At 43.4% G+C, this 22,361-nt stretch overlaps 1 long non-coding RNA gene across 2 annotated transcripts in view; it reads left to right on the top strand.

Moving 5' to 3' along the window:
* The first annotated feature begins 11,815 nt into the window (after positions 1-11,815).
* Positions 11,816-22,361, top strand: part of LOC121027194 (uncharacterized) — a 282,693-nt gene continuing 272,147 nt past the window's right edge. For both annotated transcript variants that reach the window (XR_005788599.1, XR_005788600.1), the window contains exon 1: positions 11,816-11,905. This is a non-coding gene — a long non-coding RNA (uncharacterized LOC121027194). The remainder of the gene's footprint in view (positions 11,906-22,361) is intronic.

The following is a 22,361-nucleotide window of genomic DNA, read 5'->3' as shown; positions in this document are numbered from 1 at the left end:
ATCGTCCGATGGCCTGTTTCCCAAAATAGGTGGTAAAATCCTGAGGCAGAACGTGTATGATTCCATGTCTCTAGTTCATGTAATATTGTACCCATCACATGCGAATTAGTTTTGCCTTCTGTGTTGGTCCTTGGCCTTGGCCTCAGATTCATTCTTACTCCTTCCTGCTTGCCTCTCTACTTCTTGGAGGAAGGCGGGTCTCTAAAGCCTCTCTTTCCCAGGCTCCTTTTCTAACCAGCTAGCTTCTGGCTGGGTTTCCCAGTGGGATGTACTGAGGAGGGATTGGAGGGTGGGAAGAAGGGAAAAGCCAGGGTATTTCTGCTCCCTGTGTGTCCTGTATGTCAAGCTGAGGCTTTGTCTCTTCCAAGGCCCCTGGCTCATGATGATTCCAGCTTCAGCCACATGATCTTGGCCCCTGGGCACCTTGCTTTGTTCTTTCAGCTGTAGGGGCATAGCAACTCCCTGCCATTGCTAACCGCTGGAGTCCCTCAGGTGATCAATGGAGCTTTCCTTTCACCGTCTGTGCAGCCAGTTCCTTGTACTGAATTCCTTCTGCTTTAGACAACCTAGAGTAGTTTTTGTTTAACAGGTTAGATCCTGAGTGATATATACATACACCTAGGCTAAACTTTATTAATGATCAAACCGCGCTCTTTTAAAAAAAAGTCATTTTTTTATAGAAATAAACTTTGAAGCTTTAAAACACATAATGTAAAAGAAAATATCCTGTCAGTACAAACACATTTCAAAATTATAAACAAACTCAGAATGTTCTGCGTTTTGATTTAACAGCAACAAAATTAATTGTCAGTTTCTCAACTTTATTTTTTCAGCTGACTGAGCTTCAGAGCAGAGACAAATGTTGTCGCTTAGTGTTCTTTAAATAGTTTTTAGCTAGTTTTAATTTGGAAAAAAAGAACATTCTTCAGTAGAGACAGGGATAGGAATTACCAAAATATAAAATAAACAAATAACATACTTGGGAAAAACTCGCCATTATGTCATGGTATTACATGCTATCTTGGCAAATTTATGGATAGTTTTAATTTTTTTCAGTTTCAGTTGGTAATGGTTTGACACAAAACAGTGATATCATTGGCAGTGATTCTGTTATGTTGCTTGGAAGTTTATTTGGAATCTTCTCTGTGCTCCTTCCAATAGACTGTTTTTCTAAGATAGTGTTATTCATTGATTGATTGAAGCATTTACTAATTTATTAAAAAATGTGTGGGATGACTACTATATTTTCTCTAAAAGCCAACATATTTAGGTACATAACCATTCTGTAATGGCACTTCTCTTAACAGTATTGAAATTGTCAACCTATTTAAAAAATAACTTTTTCAGGTGAACTTCACACACACAAAAGGAACCATTTTAAACTTTTTTTTTTTAACGTTTATTTCATTTTTGAGACAGAGAGAGACAGAGCATGAACGGGGGAGGGCCAGAGAGAGAGGGAGACACAGAATCTGAAACGGGCTCCAGGCTCTGAGCTGTCAGCACAGAGCCCGATGCGGGGCTTGAACTCACAGACCGCGAGATCGCGACCTGAGCCGAAGTCGGACGCTTAACCGACTGAGCCACCCAGGCGGCCCACAAATGGTTTAAAAACCATTTTAAAATGAACAGTTCAGTGGCATTTAGTGGAGCAATGTTGAGCAAGCACCACCTCTGTCTACTTCCCAAACATTTCTATCATACAGTTTGTGACCTTTCGTGTCTGGCTTCCTTTTTTTTTTTTTTTTAAGAGAGCATATTTTTAAGATCTGTTCATGTTGCAACAGCTATCAGTACTTCCTTTTGACAGCTGAGTAATATTCCATTACATATATTTCCCAGGGCTCCTGGGTAGCTCAGTAGGTTAAGCGTCTGACTCTTGATGTCAGTTCAGGTTGTGATCTCACGGTGTGTGCGATCGAGCCCCACGTCGGGCTCTGCGCTGACAGCATGGAGCCTGCTTGGGATTCTCTGTCTCCCTCTCTCTCTGCCCCTTCCCCAGTCATTCTCAAAAATAAACAGACATTTAAAGAAAATATTCTCTACATACATATCCCACTATTTGCTTATCCCTTCATCCTTTGATGGACATTTGAACTGTTTCCACCTTGTGGTTATTGTCATTGATGCCACTATGAACATGTGCGTATCTGTACTCACTTATATGCCCTTTCCAGTCCTTTCGGGTATAGACTTAACAGTGGAATTGTGGATCTGTTTTCGATTCTTTTGTGTATAGAGTGTAAGAAGGGTCATCTGGTAGTTTTATGTTTAACTTTTTGAGTGAATGCTAAACTTTTTCACAGCAACTAAATACACTATTTTACGTTTCCAACAACAATGTACACGGGGTTTCATTTCTCCACATCCTCTCCAACACTTGTCGTTTTCCAGTTTTTTAAAATTGCTATCCTAGTGGGTATGAAGTGACATGTCATTGTGTTTCGTGTTTTGTTTTTGTTTATGATTAAGTAGGCTCCACACCCAGTGTGGGCCTTGAACTCACAACCCTGAGATCAAGAGTTGCACATTCCACCAACCGAGCCAGCCAGCCAGCCGTCTCCCTCCTTGTGGTTTTAATATACATTTCTAATGACTAATGGTGTTGACCATCTTCTCATATGCTTGTTGACCATTTGTGTATCTTCTCTGGTGAAGTGTCTGTTCACGTCCTTTGCCCCCTTCTTACATTGGATTTTTTGTCTTTTTGTTGTTAAGTCATGGGTGTTCTTTAAATATTCTGGATATTAGGCTTTTATCAGATATATGATTTGCAAATATTTTCTGCCCTGTAGGTTGTCTATTTACTTTCTTGATAAAGAATGCCCTTGGGGCGCCTGGGTGGCGCAGTCGGTTGAGCGTCCGACTTCAGCCAGGTCACGATCTCGCGGTCAGTGAGTTCGAGCCCCGCGTCGGGCTCTGGGCTGATGGCTCAGAGCCTGGAGCCTGCTTCCGATTCTGTGTCTCCCTCTCTCTCTGCCCCTCCCCCGTTCATGCTCTGTCTCTCTCTGTCCCAAAAATAAATAAACGTTGAAAAAAAAAAAAAAGAATGCCCTTTTTAAAAAAAAAGTTTTCATTTTAATGAAGTCTGGTTTATCTATTGTTTCTTTGATTGCTTATGCTTTGGAGGTCATATCTGAGAATCTATTGCCAAATTCAATGTCATGAAGATTGCTTTATTTGTAAGTTTGCAAAAATTTTAGTCTGTCTTTTCTATCATGTACAGTTTAACATATATAAAACTATATGTACGTATATATGTGCACACGTATACACACATATCTGTATATATGACACAAGTTCATTTATAGAGCATTTTGAAATTCATTGATCCATTTTATCCTTTGAACAGTGCTGTGAGGTTCACAAGGCATTAGTAATTATGCTCATTTGAAAGGTAAGAAACCACCTTGAACTTGAGGAAAGCTGAAAGTCTCATGGATGGTAAAAAGCCGATGTAAAATACAAATCCCAGCTGCCTGACCCCAATCATGTGTCCGTCCCATTCCACCCTCTTGCTCCATAGGGTGTCTCTTTGCTGAGTGATGTGAAAAAGGGAAGAAAGAGAGAGAAAACAAATGCCTATTCTGTCCCTTCTATGCACAGGGCTTATTTAAACCTTCTGCCCACCTATCACACGGTTCTTACACCATCCTAGGGGTGTTGAAATTCCGATCTTAAGAAGAGGGAAGAATGGCCCAGAGGATTTGTAACGTACTGTGTAGCCCATAGATAGCCAGCGGCAGAGGCTTTGTTCAACCCCAAGCTAGCTTGACCCCTTGTGATCACATAGCATTTAGAGGAAAGCCCCGTGGAAGGGGGATATTATGTGTCTGAATTTTATTCAGAGCATATAAGAATAGAATAAAACACCAAAGTAGAAGGGAACGTTGGCATCATTCTTCTAGGTTCTCAACTGCCTATGTTTAATGAAAACTGAACTCCGCTTCTCACTTTTACAGCTCATCTGCTTAAATGCCAATCCCTGAATCCTCCCCTCCCCTGTTTTTAATCACTCCTTCAGCCGGTGCCCTTGACAGTATTAAACATTCTGCCACAGGGACATGGAACCATTTCTCCACAGCTCGAGCCTCCAGACCCAACTGGCCAGGTCCTGCGGTGCAACTCTCCCAGCCACCATGGGTCTTCATCTGGTGTTTAACAGGTCATGCCCCCTCCCCTTTCCCACCTACTTTTGGCACATAGACAGGAAATTAAGGACTAAGGGAAATTCACCTCTGACCTTTAATTCACTTCTTAATAAAAGCATTTAGTCACTTGCTTGCTTCATGCCAGACACAAAGGACATGGCTTTTTGAAGGAAAACCCATCAGTCCCTCTCACACTGGCTTTTTTTTCAGTGTGTCAGCTTTCAAAGGCAGTTGCTAGCCCAGAGCATGTCCATGTTAGGACCTTGCCCAGTGCCCAACACGTAGTAGGTGGTCATAAATATTCACAGTGTAGGTGGTCATAAATATTGACAATGAATGTTGGTTATTCTTGAAAAGAGAATGATGGTGCTTTTGCCCTCCATAGTAGAATTAATTAATCGATAGAATTATCCCAGTTTTACATTTTTTTCCTTCCAGTTTTTTTTAAACTGTTGATGACTTTGAGGTGATAATTTGTATTGGACGTGAGTATTTTGTTTCAGAAAGAAACTCATTGGAACTGATTTAAGAAGACAAAGGGCTGAATTTATAAACTCGCTTATAACACTACGGCAAGACCCAGATTATCTTTAATAATCTGCCTCACTCCTTGCCTTCGCCTGCTTTCCTCTGACTGGCTTCATTCTCAAGCAAGTTGTTGTAGCAGCAAGATGGCCACTGGCATCTTCAAATAGATTTTACTATCTGGGCAATCTAAGCTGGAAGACAGAATACTTGTTCTAATAGTTTAACTCACATCATGAGGCTGCCTGTCACGTGGTCATCTCTGGAACAGTCCTGGTGGCCAGGGTTGAACTTTCATTGGTCAGTGGCTCACACGCCCACCGCTGGAACTGGGAGTGGGGATCAGCCCTCCCTGAATGACAGGGACCAAGACTGGCGTAAGTGGGTTCTCAAAAGAAAATGGGGCTGACACACCAAATGATGAGGGAAGAGAGAATGAATAGGCAAAACAACAAATGCCCATCACATATCTGACACAATACATGATAATTTAGGAATTGTAAATTCATTACACAAAACTATAAGTTCGATTTCTTGGTGTTAGGCAAAGACAACATCATTTTTAAGTGCCCTGTGATTGGAGCAGAAGATGAATTTCAAATCAGAATATACATTCAAAGAGCTTCTTTTGAAGCCTCCTTTATACACACAGGAGAACAAATTTCAGTTGCCTTTATTGATATTTTTGCTCAGTCCCATGCATTGTTTACTTTCAGCCTTCTCTGCTACTCATTGATCATTGACTGTTCACTGTATACCAGACATTGTATCTCACACTGAGAATAGAGTATTAAATAAGGAAAACATGCCTATTCTCCTGGAGATTATTGCCCCAAGGAGCTTACAGTCTGCTTCTCGTCAACTCATAACGTATGACTTGCCAGAGCTATTGAAGTCATGCAGTGGAGTTGCTACATTTCCAAAAAATGGGTATGTAAGTGCATCCATTTTATATAAGAAGCAGATTAATTAAATAAGTTGACGGATAATTACTTGTTTGAATCTGTGTGAGTCACTTTGTGCTGACTACCACCTTCATTCTTAAAATCATTCTGTGGTTTCCCTTTATAGATGAAGTGAGAAGAAGGGGGAGTTAGGTGTTTAATCCAGGTCTGACTTTTCTAGGACATCATGCCTATATTGGGTAATCTATGATTTCTCTTATGCCATGGGCATTATTCACATCCAGAAATGTATGCACATAATACAGTTTGTTTATAGAAGCTTTTGGCAAAAATTCTCAAGAAATTCTGGGAAAGCTAGGATGACCGTGTCATGAGTCCTATGCCCTTTACAGATTCTGTATCCCATCCCCAGGTTCCGCATCCTTGTTTCTTCACCCTTAGGGCATTGTAAATAAATATAGCAAAAGGAAGTCGTGTGTGTGTGTGTGTGTGTGTGTGCGCGCGCGCACACACATGCATGCTCGTGGTGGTAGGGGGCTGGTGGAACGCTGCTGGCCTCCGAACCTTTGAGCAAGGGATGGGTAAGGGATTTGTGGCCTCCAAGGAAAGTCCATGGGAAGAGAAAGCAGTGAGGCCCAGTGGGAAAAGCACTGGAAAGAAGTCTTATGACTTGGCCTTGAATCTGGCTCCACCACTTAGAAGTCAAAGTCACTGAACATCACAGATCATATTTGTTAACTTACGGTGAAAATCCACTTCCTCATACTTCATACCTCCCAGATGTTTTGTGAGTGTCAAGTGTAGCAATATCTATGAAAATTGCTTTGGGCTGTGCAGACCTGTAATTTGTAAAGCTTTGTTTTGTACACCTCTGCTCTCCTAATCTGCCTCTGCTTGCCCTGTTTCATACGCAAACCTCATGATTTCTGGCATTCTGAAGGTGGCCGAGTTCATGCATAGTGTCAACAAGTGCTTGTTCCTTCAGTTTCTACTCCTTAATTTATTCTTAGCTGTCGGCTGTTTTCTCCAGAGTCTTCCACGTTCTAGATACAGTACTAGGTGCTAGAGATAAGAGCGAAAGCATGAGTTGAGGGAAAGAGTATGAAGTTTGGACTCAGGGTGTAAATCCTGACTTCTTCTCTGGTTGTATAGTTTTGAGATAGTCAACTAACTGCTCTAAGCATTCAGTTTCTTCATCTGTAAGGCAGCAGTAATTTCCATGTTTTATAGGGATTTTACTGGGTGCTGGAAGGAACACGCGGCCCAGTAAATCAGCCTTCATTTTAAGACATTGCCCCTCCCATCTAGGAGCTCATGGTCTAAAAGTGGAGATGAGACATTTTTCCAGGCTATTCTAAATCAGAAGAGAGAGCAAGTGGCCTTGGTGGGGAGAGCGGCCAACCTCTGAGTGATTGAGTGGTGGAGTAAGGCATTACTTAACCAGAGGAACCCTGCTGGTGCCTGCTGAAATCTAGTGTTGAATCCAAACTTCCTAGGAAGTTTTCAAAAACGTAGACATCTTTAGGCTTCCTAACCTATTGTTTGGACCTTGCCTGGTGTCTTAAGGACACTTCCGGAAGTTCGTGATTTTGTAAGAGAGAGGATGAGCTGAGATGTCCTGTGCTACTTTAAGAAAGACATGTATAGTACCAGTGGGAATGAAAACTGGGGCTTATTTTTTCTGAAAAAAAGAAAAGAAAAGAAAGTTAACCTGTATTGCAGGGAATTGGATAGGTCAGAGGAGAGTTTGACACCAAGAGGTTGTTTGGTTTTACAACAAATGGTTAGTATCGTGGAATTACTCATTTGTTGACTAATCTAGGGCTCCTTGGTGGCCTTGTCCTGGCTGGTGTTGTGCAGCCCTTCGGCCCGTGTTTCTTCATTACACACTGACTCCACTGCAGTCTGCCTCTCTTGATCTTTTTCTTTGCTTCCCTCTCTGCTCTCTGTCAGATACCCAAAGCATGTTTACATTCACCTCTGCTTGGCCCTGCATTGTGAATATTTATGACCACCTACTACGTGTTGGGCACTGGGCAAGGTCCTAACATGGACATGCTCTGGGCTAGCAACTGCCTCTGAAAGCTGACACACTGAAAAAAAAAAAAAAAAAAGCCAGTGTGAGAGGGACTGACGGGTTTTCCTTCAAAGAGCCATGAGGTCAGCTGTCCTTTGCTGTCCTTCGCTCTTGATGATGTCCTTGGGAGATGGCCTTGAGTGTCATCATAAAGCAGTTGAAATAGGGTTTGCAGGTGCCCCTCTGTAGTAGACTGAATAATGGCCCCCAAAGATATCAGATCTTAATCCCTGGAACCTGTGAATGTGATCTTATTTGGGAAAGGGCAGCTACAAAGGTGATGAAGTTAAGGATCTAGCGATGGGAAGGGATAGCCCAGGTTATCTGGGTGAGCTCTGAATACAACAGAAGATGTCCTTCTAAAAAAGAGACAGAGGTAGATTTGACACAGAGCAAGAAGGGAAGGCAGTGTGACCCAGAGACTAGAGACAGATTGGAGTGATGTAGTCATAAGCCAAGAATGCCAGCAGCCACCAGATTTCAAAGTCTGGTCTCCAGAGTGAATAAATTTCTGTTGTTTTAAACCACTCAGTTTGTGATCATTTATTACAGCAGCCGTAGGAAATTAATCTGGCCTCCAATCTCCTTTCCCTGGCCATTCTACTATTTTGAATATTATGATGATCATTTAAATTTCATTTTAAATAAATGATCTTATAAAAATTGCCCATCCATATTGCAGGAAGTCATGAGAGAGAACAGGTTACAGTAGGTCACGACTAGAAGGGCCCTCAGGGGCTACCCAAACTTCTCATCATAAAGACGATAACGCAGACACAGAGGGTACTTGCCCCAAATCATTCAGTGAGGGAAGAATATAGCCAGGACCTAACCCAACATCCAAGCTTTGTCCACCACAGACAAGGGGGCATAATTTATGAGGATATCTGGCTCAGCAAGTAGACAGGAAAGAACTTGCTTAAGTTTACTTGAAGAATGTGACTTTTTTTTTTTTTTTTTTAAAGATGAACTGTGGATTGGCCCTCTTACTCTAGTTAACTTGAGAAACATTTTGGGGAATAGAAAAAGGCACTAGTCCTTTTTTCAAGAAACAGATAACTTGAATATGTTTGACTTGGAAAGGTATCCCTAATACACAGTCACAGGTAGGTATGTGGTCTTTGGAATCCTAGGACGTGCCCAGAATTTTCTCTCTATCATTCACCAGCTCTGTGAGCTTGGGTAAGTTATTCTTTGGGAGCCTCAGTTTCCTCATCTGTAAAAGAGAGGTAATAACAGTGCTTGTCTGAGGCTGTGGGGAAGAGTAAGTGAGATGCTGTATATAAAAGTTCCTTACCCAGTGCCTGGCAATTAATTGAGGCTCCATAAATGTTAGTGTTTGGTATTATCAAATCAAAGTTCCATTGTAGCAGAGTATATAGAATTTTATCTTTTTAGAATTTCTTATTTGGATATTTTATAAGGACCCTGGAGTTTCTTTAGTAATCAGGAATAACAATAAAGATGAAAAACAGGTCTGACTCATAGGGAGCAGAGTGGGTCCTCAGGGCGTCAGCGACTCCCAGAGCTGATGGGAATCCTCATACCTGTCTTCTGGGAAATGCACAGCTATAAATGTGCATTGCCATAAATGTGAATACACAGCCAAGATCAAATCTGCTTGATCCTGGGGGATTGAGGTGAGCGCATTCCTATGACCGAAACTCTGGGTGACACAATGGCCCGATGCTGCCTGGGGGGCCCGGAGATGGTGGTCTGGACACCTGGTCTCCAGGCCTAGCCCAGCCCCTCTGAGCTGTGTGACTTGGGCAGGTCACCTGTCGCCTGTTTCCTTATCCATCTAACACATAGGCTTCTATGAGTCTCAAATGAGATAAAGGACATAAAAATACTTAGTAAACAGGAAGTCAGTGAAAAGGAGATACTAATTATAAATCCTATCAGTCACCACGCTCAACAGAGTATGTCTTCCTAATACCTTTCAATTTTGTTCATTTTGTTTGGATGTTCACTGTTGTAATTTATGCTTTTCATTCCTTCTCTCTCGTTTGTTAGCATTTTAGGTGGTCTTACTGATTCTTGCGTGGCTTTTCTCTATCAGGATCATCTTTTTTTTTTTTTAATGTTTGTTTTTGAGAGAGAGAGAGAGAGCGAGCACGAGCGCCAGCAGGTGAGGGGCAGAGAAAGAGGATCCTAAGTGGGCTCTGTGCTGACAGCAGAGGGCTCGAACTCATGAACCGTGAGATCACGACCTGAGCTGAAGCCAGACGCTTAACTGACTGAGCCACCCAGGTGTCCCAGGATAATCTTTTTTAAACATACCTTCTGCCATGATATGCCACTAGGGTATCTATCTATAGTTCCCTATTACCTACTATATGAGATGGTCGGGCATACAAGAAAAAGGAAAGCATTTGTCATTGTACCGAGCCATCTGTTTTAACTGAACAGCCCTCAAGAAAGCTGTGAACTTTGTTTCCCTGGCCCTGTTTTTTTTTGATGCTGGTCCTCTGGCCCCTAAAGGGGAGCTTGAGTGGCTCACCCTGCTAGAAACAAACCCCTTCCCCTTGCCTCTGGTCCTATTTCTGGTTCCTAGCCCCAGTTTAGATCTGCCAATAAGTAGCTTACGTGAGTTGACCAGCTGCTGATCTTTTGGACATGTTTTTGTACTTGTTCTCTAGCTGCCTCTGGTCAGTCTTCTTCTGATTGATGGGTTGACACTCTCTGGCCCCGTCCAAACTTCTCCGTGAGAGGGAATGGTTTGTTCTCTCATACTGTACCTGTATTGAGTGCCTAGTGGGTGTTAGGAATTATACTAGCTGAATATGGCCCTTGATTCATGGAACTTCAGCTTAGTGAAGATAATAACAATTGAAAAAGTTTATTATAATTATGGTAAGTATTGCTAAATAGGAAGAACAAGATGCCTTGGGGACACATAACAGTGAACCCTCAGATAAGGGTGTCACAGAAGGTCACCTCGAGAAGGTGGCCTTGGGCCGAGACTTAAGATGAATTGGAGTCAAAGACCAATTGGGATCAGCATGTGGCAAGACATGGAGTCTAGCAAAGTCTAAAAGGGACGTTGCTTCTTCCAGTTACGAAGAGCAGAGAATCTAGGTCATCACCCAAAATGTCTACTGGTCTGAAGCTGCAGCTAGAAATCTGGCCTGGCTGGAGGCCAAACAGTCGTGTGGTTTTCTCTCTGCCGTCGTGGGCCGTGATATTTGGCAAGTCACTTACCCTATCTGACCCTTAGTTTCCACATCTGGGAAACAACGAATGATAACACCAAGGTCATTGTGAATGACTGACAAAATAATGAACATGAAAGCACTTTGGAAACCATGTGAATGAAAGGGAGGAAGCTGGTCATAGGGCATCTGACCCAGCGTTGAGATGGAACAAGGAAGAGAAAATGCTGATCCTACCAGGAGCCAATCCTTTCAAAGTTTTATATTGTTTCAGAACTTCAGGAGTTCCACGTGTATCCATGGATACATGTGCTCTGTATGTGTTACTTAAAGGGAAAGAGCAATTTTTTTTTTTTTTATGTTATCTGTATGGTTAAATCGTCCCATCAGTAGACATAGTTTTGTTCCTTAAAATGCAGAACAACTATGTACAGATCAAGCCAGCTGTTCTCTGCCAGACTATCATTGGCCATGGGCTCTGGAATGGCTAGGCTTCTGGGAGATGACAAGCACTAGCCCCACAAACATTAGGCATTTTTGTAGCATGATGAAATGACAAAAACATCCATGGTCCCCAATCCCTGGAGAGCCCACCTTTACTTTTTGGGATCAATTATGAACGGAATATAGGAAGACTGACACGGTATCCTTTGGCTGGTTAATCATTGGTCATCCCAGCTTAAGGTACAATTGCTTTTCTAATTGCTAGCAAGCAGAACTAGAGTGGGGAGCCCTGGTGTTGGATGGACCCTCAGCAGGTAAGAGTGTCTGGGGATGACTGCTCCCCCTGCAACTTGATTGCTGTCGTAAAGGTATCTTGTAAGGGTCAAGTGCATCCCGCATGTAATGCACTGGCATGGTGCCTAATCGAGGGTAAATATTCTGCGTATACGTGACCAGTTAGTTACATATTAATGCCTGTCACCAATGGACATGAGAAATAGGGTCTAAACTCACCAAGGAACAAAAGTGTTTAGAAAAACAGCGTATCCCTTTTCTTTATGTTTCCCACAGTGTTTCCTCATAACCTCTTTGGACTGAGCACCAGGGCTGTTTCCTAGTGAAGAAGGCCAAATCACAAGAGAAGAAAAGGTCAGTGGAGACAGACCATCCTTGGAATTTGAAAGGGCAAATGTCCAAATGCCCAGCTTATGGTGTGTGTGTGTGTGTGTGTGTGTGTGTGTGTGTGTGTGTGTTGTAGTGTGATGTTATGTGTAGTACAGTGTATGCATGTGTTGTGTGTGTACTCAGCATTTAAAATGGGAATTTTCAGAGGACCATTTCTATAGGCCGTTCTGCCTAAGAATGCATAGTACTAGTGCTATAAAATTTCCGAGGAGGGGGAGGTTGACAAAGGGAAGGTGAATTCACCTCCAGCCAGTTCTCCAACCAGTTCAGGACTGATTCCCATGCAGCGTCTGCTGTCTCACATCATTTAATCTCACAACTAGCCCGTGAGACACAGGGGAGTACTCCTGGTTTGTCAGTGGGCACACTGACTTCCCTGACTTCACTGACTGAAGCTAGGAGGTAGGATGGTTGTCCAAGGTCATATAACTTGTAAGTTATAGGGCCAGGTGTGGTAGGTATTGACTCGGTAATCCAGTAACTGATAGGTGCTGACCTGGTGATACAAAGTCAACCAAAGTGAGGGAGTGCGAGCTCAGGGACCAGTGCACTCTGAGCTTTGGAGGCTGTCACCAGAGGATGTAGTAAAAAGATGACAGTGAGAATTCACGGGCTAGCGTTAGACTCTGGAGATCCCAGCACAGGTCTTAAGGGAATAATATTCTTCAAAGGGCTCTTATTTTGGTCTTCTGGGAAGAATAGGGGGGAAGCATAGGGAAATCTCCCAGAAACAAATCATTCCACGTACTCTTATTCAACAGCAGTGGGTTGGGCCAAGTGAGGAGCGTTTCTGATTAAATTCCCTTGGGTGTCGCTTTCCAAGGACAAGTTTTAGATGCTATATCAGACAAGAGTTTGGACTTTTTTTTTTTTTTTTTAATTGTTGCTCCCGGACTTTGATTGCTATCTGCAAGGGAAACAGACAGTGGAAACTATTTCATCAGGACTGATGGGAAAAACACATTTTCACAGTGCCCTGAATAGCAATGCTTGGTGTTTGAAGTCATTATTGTAAGTAATGGGTAAGCTGGAGGGAGGAAAAGACACTGTGAGTGACTTTAAAGAGAGTGGGAGAGAGGAGAGAGAGAGATAATCTTGGAAGTCAGACTGGGGGTATTGACTGCTGGTGAGAAATTTCCACTGAACGTTAAGCTCTTCCTGAAGCTTTCTTCTCACATCCGGCCTGAGCTGTAAGGTTGGGGAAAGGGAGTGTGTGTGAGGAGGTCTGGGATGGAGGCAGTGTGTCCAGGGCTGCCTTGGGGACCAAAGTCCTCATCAATTCCTTGATTTCTCTATTCTTCATTCACTAATTCATTTAGTCATTTCTTTACTCGTTACATATTCTCTCAACACTTTTTAAGTGTCAGGCTATGAGCTTCCAAGATAGCCAAGATAGCAGAGATGAACCAGTAAGATGAAGCTTACAGTCTAGTGAAGGAGATTAAAGAGACAGTTATAGCTTGTGTGATAATGCTACCATAAAGGTACCGAGAAATCGCAGGAGGATGTTGAGAATAGTCTCTTTCACTTTGTTTTGCACTTGGCTGTGTGCTAAGAACCTAGAACAGTCAGAATGTGCTCCTTCTGTTCTCCAGACCCTGCAGTCTAATGGAATAGACTAGAATGTTCTAGGAGGGACTTGAATCAACAAGCCTACGTCCATGGAAGATAATGTCTTAACTACTGCATCCTCAGTGAGTGAGAGACATAACAAGATAGATCTAGATTCCATTTAACTCAGAATGTTCTAACCTCGCTGTTCACGAAATTCAACAAAAAGTTGAGAGACTTACAGTGGCTGATCTTGGTGTCTCTCAAACTAATGTCTCTTGATTCATTATGTTCATGGCATTGCTCCTTACTGACAGAGAGGACATTAGGTGGGAGAAGAATAAGTTTTATTTTGGACATAATTAGTTTGAGATTCCTGTAAGACCTCTAAGTCAAGATATTAAGGAGGCAGTTGTGTATATGAGACAGGGAGTCAGAAGAAGATATAGTCTCAGGATATAATTTGGGAGTTGTGATCCTGGAGGAGATTATTGGAAGCAAAGACTTTGATGGAATCATCTCAACAGTGGTTTTATGGGTAGTCAGTGAGTTTTGTAGGGAGCTCTTCAGGACTCGAGAAGAATGGAATCCTAAGAACTCTGGCTCACATAGCTACTTAAGGAATCCTGCAGTTCCTTTGATACAGTTATAGGCGTTGGTTTCAAAACCCACCATGTGGTCACCCACACAACCCCTGTTCAATGAAATAGTCCACCCCGTAACATCTCAATGTTAAATTGAATACTAATCATAGTATTAGTAACCATTGCTGGACAACATTGCTGGACAACGTAGTTGAGTGTAAAGAGAGCAGGTTTCTGGTTTCAGACTGCCCTACATGTAAGGCCTGGATTTGCCGTTCAAACCATACTACCACCCAGTACTCGTTGCTGTCTTTTATCCATCAGACCATCCCAGAAGACCTTGTTCAGTGTAGAGCTATTCAGTTTTCAGGCCTGGTCTGATATATGATATTTGAATCATAAAACGTTATGATTTTACCAACTAAAGAATAAGGCTAATAATCTAGAATTATTTGATTTTCCTGAATTCACCCAAACTTCTAGGAACCACATTTCCTTTCCTTTCCTTTCTTTCTTTCTTTCTTTCTTTCTTTCTTTCTTTGGATCATCTCAAAACATATTCTAGGTTTACTTCATCATCAAACCATCCGATTTTGTGCGAGTTCTTTGTGACACCTACTGGGCTTTTCCATATTAAAGAACTATTGTTAGTCAGTTTCTATGGATTTGAGTTGAGACACAGTTGAAACCCTCATTTCCTAGGAGAGCGGGTCCAGGCCCCAGAAATGAGGGACAGCTCGGGGTACATTGGGGTGTTTGTAACAGAGCTGGACCTGCCATCTTGTGCCCTCTGTCCCATCTTTATGTGCCTTATGCATCTGCTGGCCAAACCCATTCCCCAGTTTCTTGGGATAGAAGCTGGGGAGATATGTGAATTGGAACTTTTTGCAAGTCAATCTGGTATTACAACACCACCCTCTGATGAGTTAAGTGCAAATGAATCAGAACCAGATGGGCAAATTTTTCCTGAAAACAACGTGTTTAAAAAGTGGAGGAGAAGGAGAGGAGTTCTTGGCAACACTCTCAAAGATGTTTGGCTCCATCAGATGTATGCAGCGCTTTGACTTGCTTTCAGCTGCTCCCACCATTACCACCTGGAGAAAATGACATGTCTGAGCTCCTGGGGGAAGCGGGGCAGTAAGGGGTAGGCATTGTACCCTCAGTCCTGTAAGTGGCATGGCTGTCTTCAGCCCTCGTTTTCTCAGAGGTCATTTCTGGCAGGCAAATGAGGTTTGGATGAATAAAACAATCATAAGGAATCAATTCTGGAGAAAAATCCAGGCTTAGACTGTTAGCATGCATTTCTCTTGTACTGTTATGAGATTCACGTTTTCCGATCCAACCAAAGCCTCTTGAATACTTAAAGTGTATGGTTTTGTGCTAGGCATTCAAGTGGCTCTTTTCTCCCTTTGTCCATCCAACAAAGTTGTGAGGTACCAGAGTCATGAATGGATGAGGGAGCTCAGGATGAAAAAAAAAATGACTTGCTTAATGTCCCACAGCTAGGCAGCAAGAGAGCTGTGCTATCCAAATGAGTAACCACTGGCCACATATGGCCATTTAAATGTAAATTACTTAATTCTGAATAAAATTAAAAACTGAGTCATTCAGTTTCACTAGCCACATTTCAAGTGCTCTATTGCCACATGTGGTTAGTGGCTACCATATTGGACAGCACAGCTATAGAACATTCCCATCATCATAGGAAGTACCATTGCACAGTGGACTTCAGAGTCCTCTAAAGTCCAGGACTACAGAGCCTGGACTTCAACTCATACCTTTATGACAAAGTTCTGGGTTCCTTCCTTATTCTAGTCCGGGTTGTCTCACATAATAAAAGCTTCTAAAATGGAAGACCATTCCTCTTAAGTATAACTGGGAACTCTTCCTCCTCACTCTGGATACAGCATACACTGAAATGCCAGCTGATTATTTAAAAAAAATTTTTTTTACTGTTTATTTATTTTGAGAGAGGGAGAGAAAGCAAGAGAGCAAGTGGGTGAGGGACAGAGAGAGAGAGAGCGAGAGCAGGACAGAGGGTCTGAAACAGGCTCTGTGCTGATAGCAGAGAGACTGATGCGGGGCTCGAACTTGTGAACTGTGAGATTGTGACCTGAGCCAAAATTGGATGCTTAACCTACGGAGCCATCCAAGCGCCCCCTGGCTGATTCTTTATTAAGCCTGCTCTGGCCTTTATGTGACCACTGTGGAGAGGCAATGGACCAGGAGTCAGGAGGGAAGGGAGGGAGGAAGGGTTAGGGTGGGATGGGTGTCTTGTGCCCCCATGGGCTCACCTGCATTTCAGGGGCATCATAGGTCAGCAGCAGAAGGTGCTGCCGGAGGCAGTGCTAACACTCAGTGAAGTTAGGAAGGGCTACAAAGAGGATCTGCATGGTGGAATGAAAAGCTGGTGCAAATTTGGTCTGAAGAACTTGGCCCTGAATTCCACAGTCATGTGGGCTACATTGTGAATAGGGGATGGTGCCATTTACAGGCATGTGTGGATTTAAACGTGTTAGCAACTGTGAGACACTGATGCCTCTTGGGTGTTCCCTACAACCAGCTGCCTTTGGCCAGTCACGCCCTTCTCTTTGCCCTTTTCTTCCCGTCCCTTTCCTGGTGGGAGTTCCCACCAGTTTCCATAGTCGTCAAGAGATAGCACTCTTTGATTTCAACATTTTGCCCCCATTTTCAAAACTAGTTACCAGAAAAGCTGCCAGTATTGTTTTGTTTGTCTGTTTGTTTTGTCTTGTTTTTTTAAGCATTATCTAATCTTGTAAAAGCAAGCATCTCTGTTTTAATTGTCACCTTAGGATAGGTTTGAGACTGGGTAATCAGAGAATGACATCAGATTGACTTAGGCAAAATCAGTGAACTTTAATCTGGGAACATTTTTCTCTGCTCTTATTTGTTGATATATCATTGTCACATTTCATCCTACGAAGTGTTTGCAGTAGCTTATTCAATATGGCTATATTGATATAGCTAAAATGATCAAGTAGAAATTAAAAATATTTAATACTTCAAAGCTGGGAAAATGGAAGTCGAATGGAAGGTTAAGATCTCAGAGAATAATAGAACCTAGAAACGTAGATCATAACGGAAGATAACCACACGGACGTAATGACCTTGTATAATTCATATGATTAACCAGTATGAATGCGTCAGTAATACAGTGTTTATCCCTTATGTTTGACTAAAACTTTATAGAATGATACACATCACCTTCCACAGGATAGAGGTTTTGTGAGTTGTTTCTCAAGTGTCGCGAGGAAAATGAACGTCCAAGAGGTGAAATCATTTGAAGATCATGTGGCTATTTAGTGGCAGAGCCAGGATTCAGGCCCCGTGTCTCCTATCTCCCATTCATCACTTTTTAGAATGAAGGCCACTCACATTTTTTCAACACTAGAGATATAAAAGCCCCTTTTATTTCCGGAATGCTTCTGTTGAGCTCCCAACAAGCTCGGGAGGTGGCATAATAACATATGAGCAGGTGACGCACCCATGACTTAACTTACAAGGAACACCATCGGTACTTGAAGTTGGGTGGTTTTGCTTCCAGTCCCGGATACTTTCCACATCGTTTTCTTGTACACCGTTCCCATAGGAGTGTGAGCAAGAACAAGAATAAAAACAGAAACACCACATTTCCAAATCTGGGCATTGTGCATCTGCGAGTGATCTGTGGGGCAACATTTCTGTCTCCCCGTGACAGAAGAAGAGACCCAAGGGAGGTCCCCCCTCGGTCAGTAACTCTTGCAGAGCCTTGCGACAAATGCTCTGATATTGGCACTAATTAAAGGACATTTAGCTTCTAATGTCCATACGGGGCTTGATTCTGGGCCGAGCCTGCGTGTCCTGGTGTGCCGAGCATGTGGAAAGGATTCAGGAAATGCTCATGGCCATGTCACCGGGGCTGCTCGATGACTCCACTGATGTAGCTCTTCCCCATTGGGTATTTCCTTTCTTAGAGGTACCGTGGGGTAGGGGTGATGTACCCTGCGTGGTGTGTGTGTGTGTGTGTGTGTGTGTGTGTGTGCTCTAGGGTGATTTTTTTCCATTGTGTTGTGTGTTTTATGATCTTCACAGATGTCAGACTTCCCGTGGTGAGAAGGGTGGAGAAAGGGCTGTGATTTGGGGGAGGAGGAGGAAGAGGTGAGACTGAGGCCAGGCAGGAAACACAATTGTGTGGATTTAACGGGCCTCGTTTTATAGCATTTAGCCCTGTTTTCACTGGGTAGCAGTGAATAGTCTCACCAAGGTAAACCGTTTTTCACTATTATTGGGCCAGGGGATGAAAGTTTCATTGTTATTCTTCCTTGGAGCTCAAGTGGCTGCTGTAGATATTCACCTCTTTTTGCCTCAGGGACTCAGAATAACCCTTTGAACGTTGGCCGGATAAAGATCACATATGTTTCTAAAGAGATTCGGTTTATAGAGCATTGGTCTGTGTTATCCCGTCTGCCATTTGATCTTCAGAATAATCCTGTAAGGACCCGGTGCGGATTGTTAGTCCCATTTTCCTAAAGAGAGAACCGAGGCCCAGAGAAATGAAGTGACCTGGGCCCAGGAAGGAAGAGAGAAACGCGTCAATACGTGCTGATGATCACCTCCGCCTCTGTGCTGAGAAAGGACCCTGAAGCTCAGCCCGGGGTCGTAATTGGCCCAAGGTTGTTCACTTTGGGCTCCTCTGGGGCGGTGTCAGAATTAGAAACTGCCTGCCTGTCTCTAAAACTAGTGCTCATTTCTGTTATACCACCAACTTTCCGAGAGTCCTAGCCAGAGGGCAGGCTTGAAAGGAAAAAAAAAGACCTTGGCATTGATTACCCAAAACCACTGACAAACCAAACATTATGCAAATCAGGACCTACCATGTGAATAATGGCTCACATGTGTGGGGCACTTTCAAAAGCACTTTGGGAGATTGTTCCTTAACCCTCACAGCAAAGTCCTGAGCTGGAGGTTCTTATTCTTCCCATTTTACAAATGGGGAAGTTGAGGCTCAGAGAGGTCATTTATCCAAGGTCCTACAGCTAGTGGGGAGCAGCGCTGGGATTCGAGCATGCATCAGACTAGAATAGCTCGTTTTCCCTTTTAACCCACATTACCCACAGGCCCGTGTCTGTTTCACTCGGGTCATTTCTGTAGTCACACATCTGAAACTGAACCTTGTGCACTCCATCCTCATTACCTACAACATGAAGTTCAAGTAGCTCAGCCTGAAATTCAGGACGCTCATGTTTTCCACGTGCATGTGCTCTACCTCGCAATGCACCTCCTGCCCCAGCCATGTTCCAGTGGGTGTTTTTTCCTGCACACCTGTGGCCCTCCAAACCTTCTGTTGTGTTCAAGCAGCATTTTCTTCCTGCTTCCCCTTTGAGAACTCTGTACTCTTTCAAAGATCACTTCCGATGCCATCAATTCCAAGTACCCTTCCAGGGCCTTCCATTCCAGTGTTTGGGGCCTCCACGGTGCTCACGGGTCACCCAGATCAGAATGCTGCCCTTGTCTCCCTCCCCCTCTCAGTTCCCACTTTGAGTGCTCACTGGGGTATGATTCATGGCTTTGTCCTCAGCGCTGACCACACAGTGACTGGGAGACAGAGGATTTGAAGTGAGCTCTGTGCTGACAGCCCTATGTGGGGCTTGAACTCACGAACTGTGAGATCATGACCTGAGCCCAAGTTGGAAGCTTAACCGACTGAGCCACCCTGGTACCCTTGGTAGCCTCCATTTTGAATGGCTGACTTCGTAGGAACAACTAAAGGACCAGCAAGAGAGTGGGACTTTGAGGTCAGAACACCTTGTTGCAAATTCAATTCTGTCATTAATTAGTGTTACCTATGCACATATGAATACACACACACACACACACACACACACACACACACACATACACACATGTCACCTGGTCATATAAACTTGGGAAACGGAATTACACAAAATGAAACACAAAGTTTTGAATTGCAAGTCTCAGAATCTTTCATATGGTCAGGTACATTGTGAATCCAGATTAGCAGCTATGGTATGCATTTTATTTTTTTTCAATTTCATCCACACCAGGCCTTTTTCTGAGCAGCTACTCAGTGGACAAGTGTTCCGTGAAAACACTTGGGGAACCTCAGACTAGATGGTCTCTGAGGCTTCTTCCCACCCTGCCCTACCCTGGCTCTCCATGATCCTGAGCTCAGAATCAAAGTCACTCCCCCTTTCCCCCTCCCCTCCACACTCTTCCCCACAGTGCCTGGTGCATTGTAGACTCTTGGTCAATGCTTAATGGAATTAATTGCCTGTTGCAAAGGACCTTGGGGGCTCATGATGCAGCCTGTACGTTAGCTTAGGAAAAAGAAAAAGAAGAAAGGAAGTAAAGATGCCACATTGGATTGGACAAACTTGGACTGCACGGGCTAGCTGGCTCTGCCAGTTGGCTTTGATTGCTTATAAAGGAAAAGCCAAACAAAGAAGGAGGTGGAGTTTATTTCAGTAAACAACAAAGAACTCAATCTCCTCCAGGAGAGGTGGGCTCATTTCTGTTATAGTCAGAAAACATTTGCAAACAACCACTTGGTGAGAGAAAACAAGTTCAAATGGAGAACTGTGGATTTCCTCTGGGTGTTGGGGTGTGTGTGTTTTAGAAGGGGGAAATGCAGTAGCAAACATTTCATGCCTACATTTAAGAGCATTTGGGGGGCGCCTGAGTGGCTCACTCGGTGAAGTATCCAACTTCAGCTCAGGTCATGATCTCACAGTTTGTGAGTTTGAGCCCCACATTAGGCTGTCTGCTGTCAGCACGGAGCCTGCTTTGGATCCTTTGCCTCCCTCTCTCTCTCTGCACCAGCCCCCTTCTGCTTGAGCTCTTGCTCTTTCTCTCTCAAAAATAAATAAAGTCATTAAGAAAAATAGAGCATTTGATATCTCGGAATTAGTGCATTTAAACCCCAAGGAATTTTATACCCTATCCTGCCAAACACTCCTCAATCAGCTGATGAGGGAAAGAAGTCCCAGGGGTGCCGGGCTGGCTCAGTCAGTTAAGCATCCCACTCTTGATTTTGGCTCAGGTCATGATCTCACCGTTTGTGAGATCAAGCCCCACATCAGGCTCTGTGCTGACAGCTCAGATCCTGGAGCCTGCTTCAGGTTCTGTGTCTCCCTGTCTCTGTGCCCCTCCCCTGCTCGAGCTCGCTCTCTCTCTCTCTCTCTCTCTCTCTCTCAAAAATAAACAAACATTAAAACACACACACACACACACACACACACGAGGCTATTGGCTGTAGTGCACTGACATGGTTGGTTTGGCTTTTGTAGTATTGGCCTTAGAGGGTTTTACATTTTTAAATTATTTGTCAACGTTTAGAGGTTGGGAGTTTTCTTATAAAAACTTCTTGTTCTTCTTGAAAAATGGAAGACCTAGCAGGATTGGACCACAGTGTATTATGATAGCACAAGGGCAGCTGTTCCCTGGCACGGGGTACCAATCTCCCGTTCACCACCTTCTTGCCCAGATTGACTTCATTCTGGTGTTGCAGGCCTGGTCCCTCTTGGCACTTGAGCTCACAATCCCTGGTTCGGCGCAGGCTGTAATGAGGCCACAATTTCACTGTTTATACTTGCCTGCTTGTCACTTCTAAGAGTTGGTGCCTTTGATTAGACCACGTTTGGTTGAGTGAAACCCAAGAACACCTGGCTTAGGGGGGCCACTGCCTGTTAACAATGAGAAAGACAACATCTATTGAGTGTTTATTCTGTGTCAACCTCTGTTTTTACCATTTAGCAATGATTCCCTTATTTATCCTTCACAGCCCTCTTACACAGTGGGAATTATTGTGCCACTCACTTCTGAGAGGAGGACATTGGAGCATAGAATGATTAGTGTAACTTTCCCCAAGTGATACAGTTAATAAGTAGAAGAATTAGAGTTTGAATACAGGGAACATGCTCTTAACTACTATAGTACATTTTTTGGGGGTGCCTGGGTGTCTCAGTTGGTTAAGCATCTGACTTCAGCTCAAGTCATGGTCTCAATGTTCCCGAGTTTGAGCCCCGTGTTGGCCTTTGTGCATATAACTCAGAGCCTGGAGCCTGTTCCAAATTCTGTGTCTCCTCTCTCTCTGCTCCTCCCCCGCTTGTTCTCTCTCTCTCAAAAATAATCATTAAAAAATTTTGTTTTACAGTTTATTTATTCATTCATTCATTCCTTCAAGTAATTTCTACAGCCAATGTGGGGCTCAAACTCACATGTCTGTCTGTCTGTATTTAATCTCTACACCCAATGTGGGGCTCAAA

This window comes from Herpailurus yagouaroundi, unplaced genomic scaffold, assembly GCF_014898765.1.
Source record: "Herpailurus yagouaroundi ecotype Mexico unplaced genomic scaffold, PumYag 77, whole genome shotgun sequence".
Lineage (NCBI taxonomy): Eukaryota > Metazoa > Chordata > Mammalia > Carnivora > Felidae > Herpailurus > Herpailurus yagouaroundi.
This window is presented reverse-complemented; position numbering and strand designations above follow the sequence as displayed.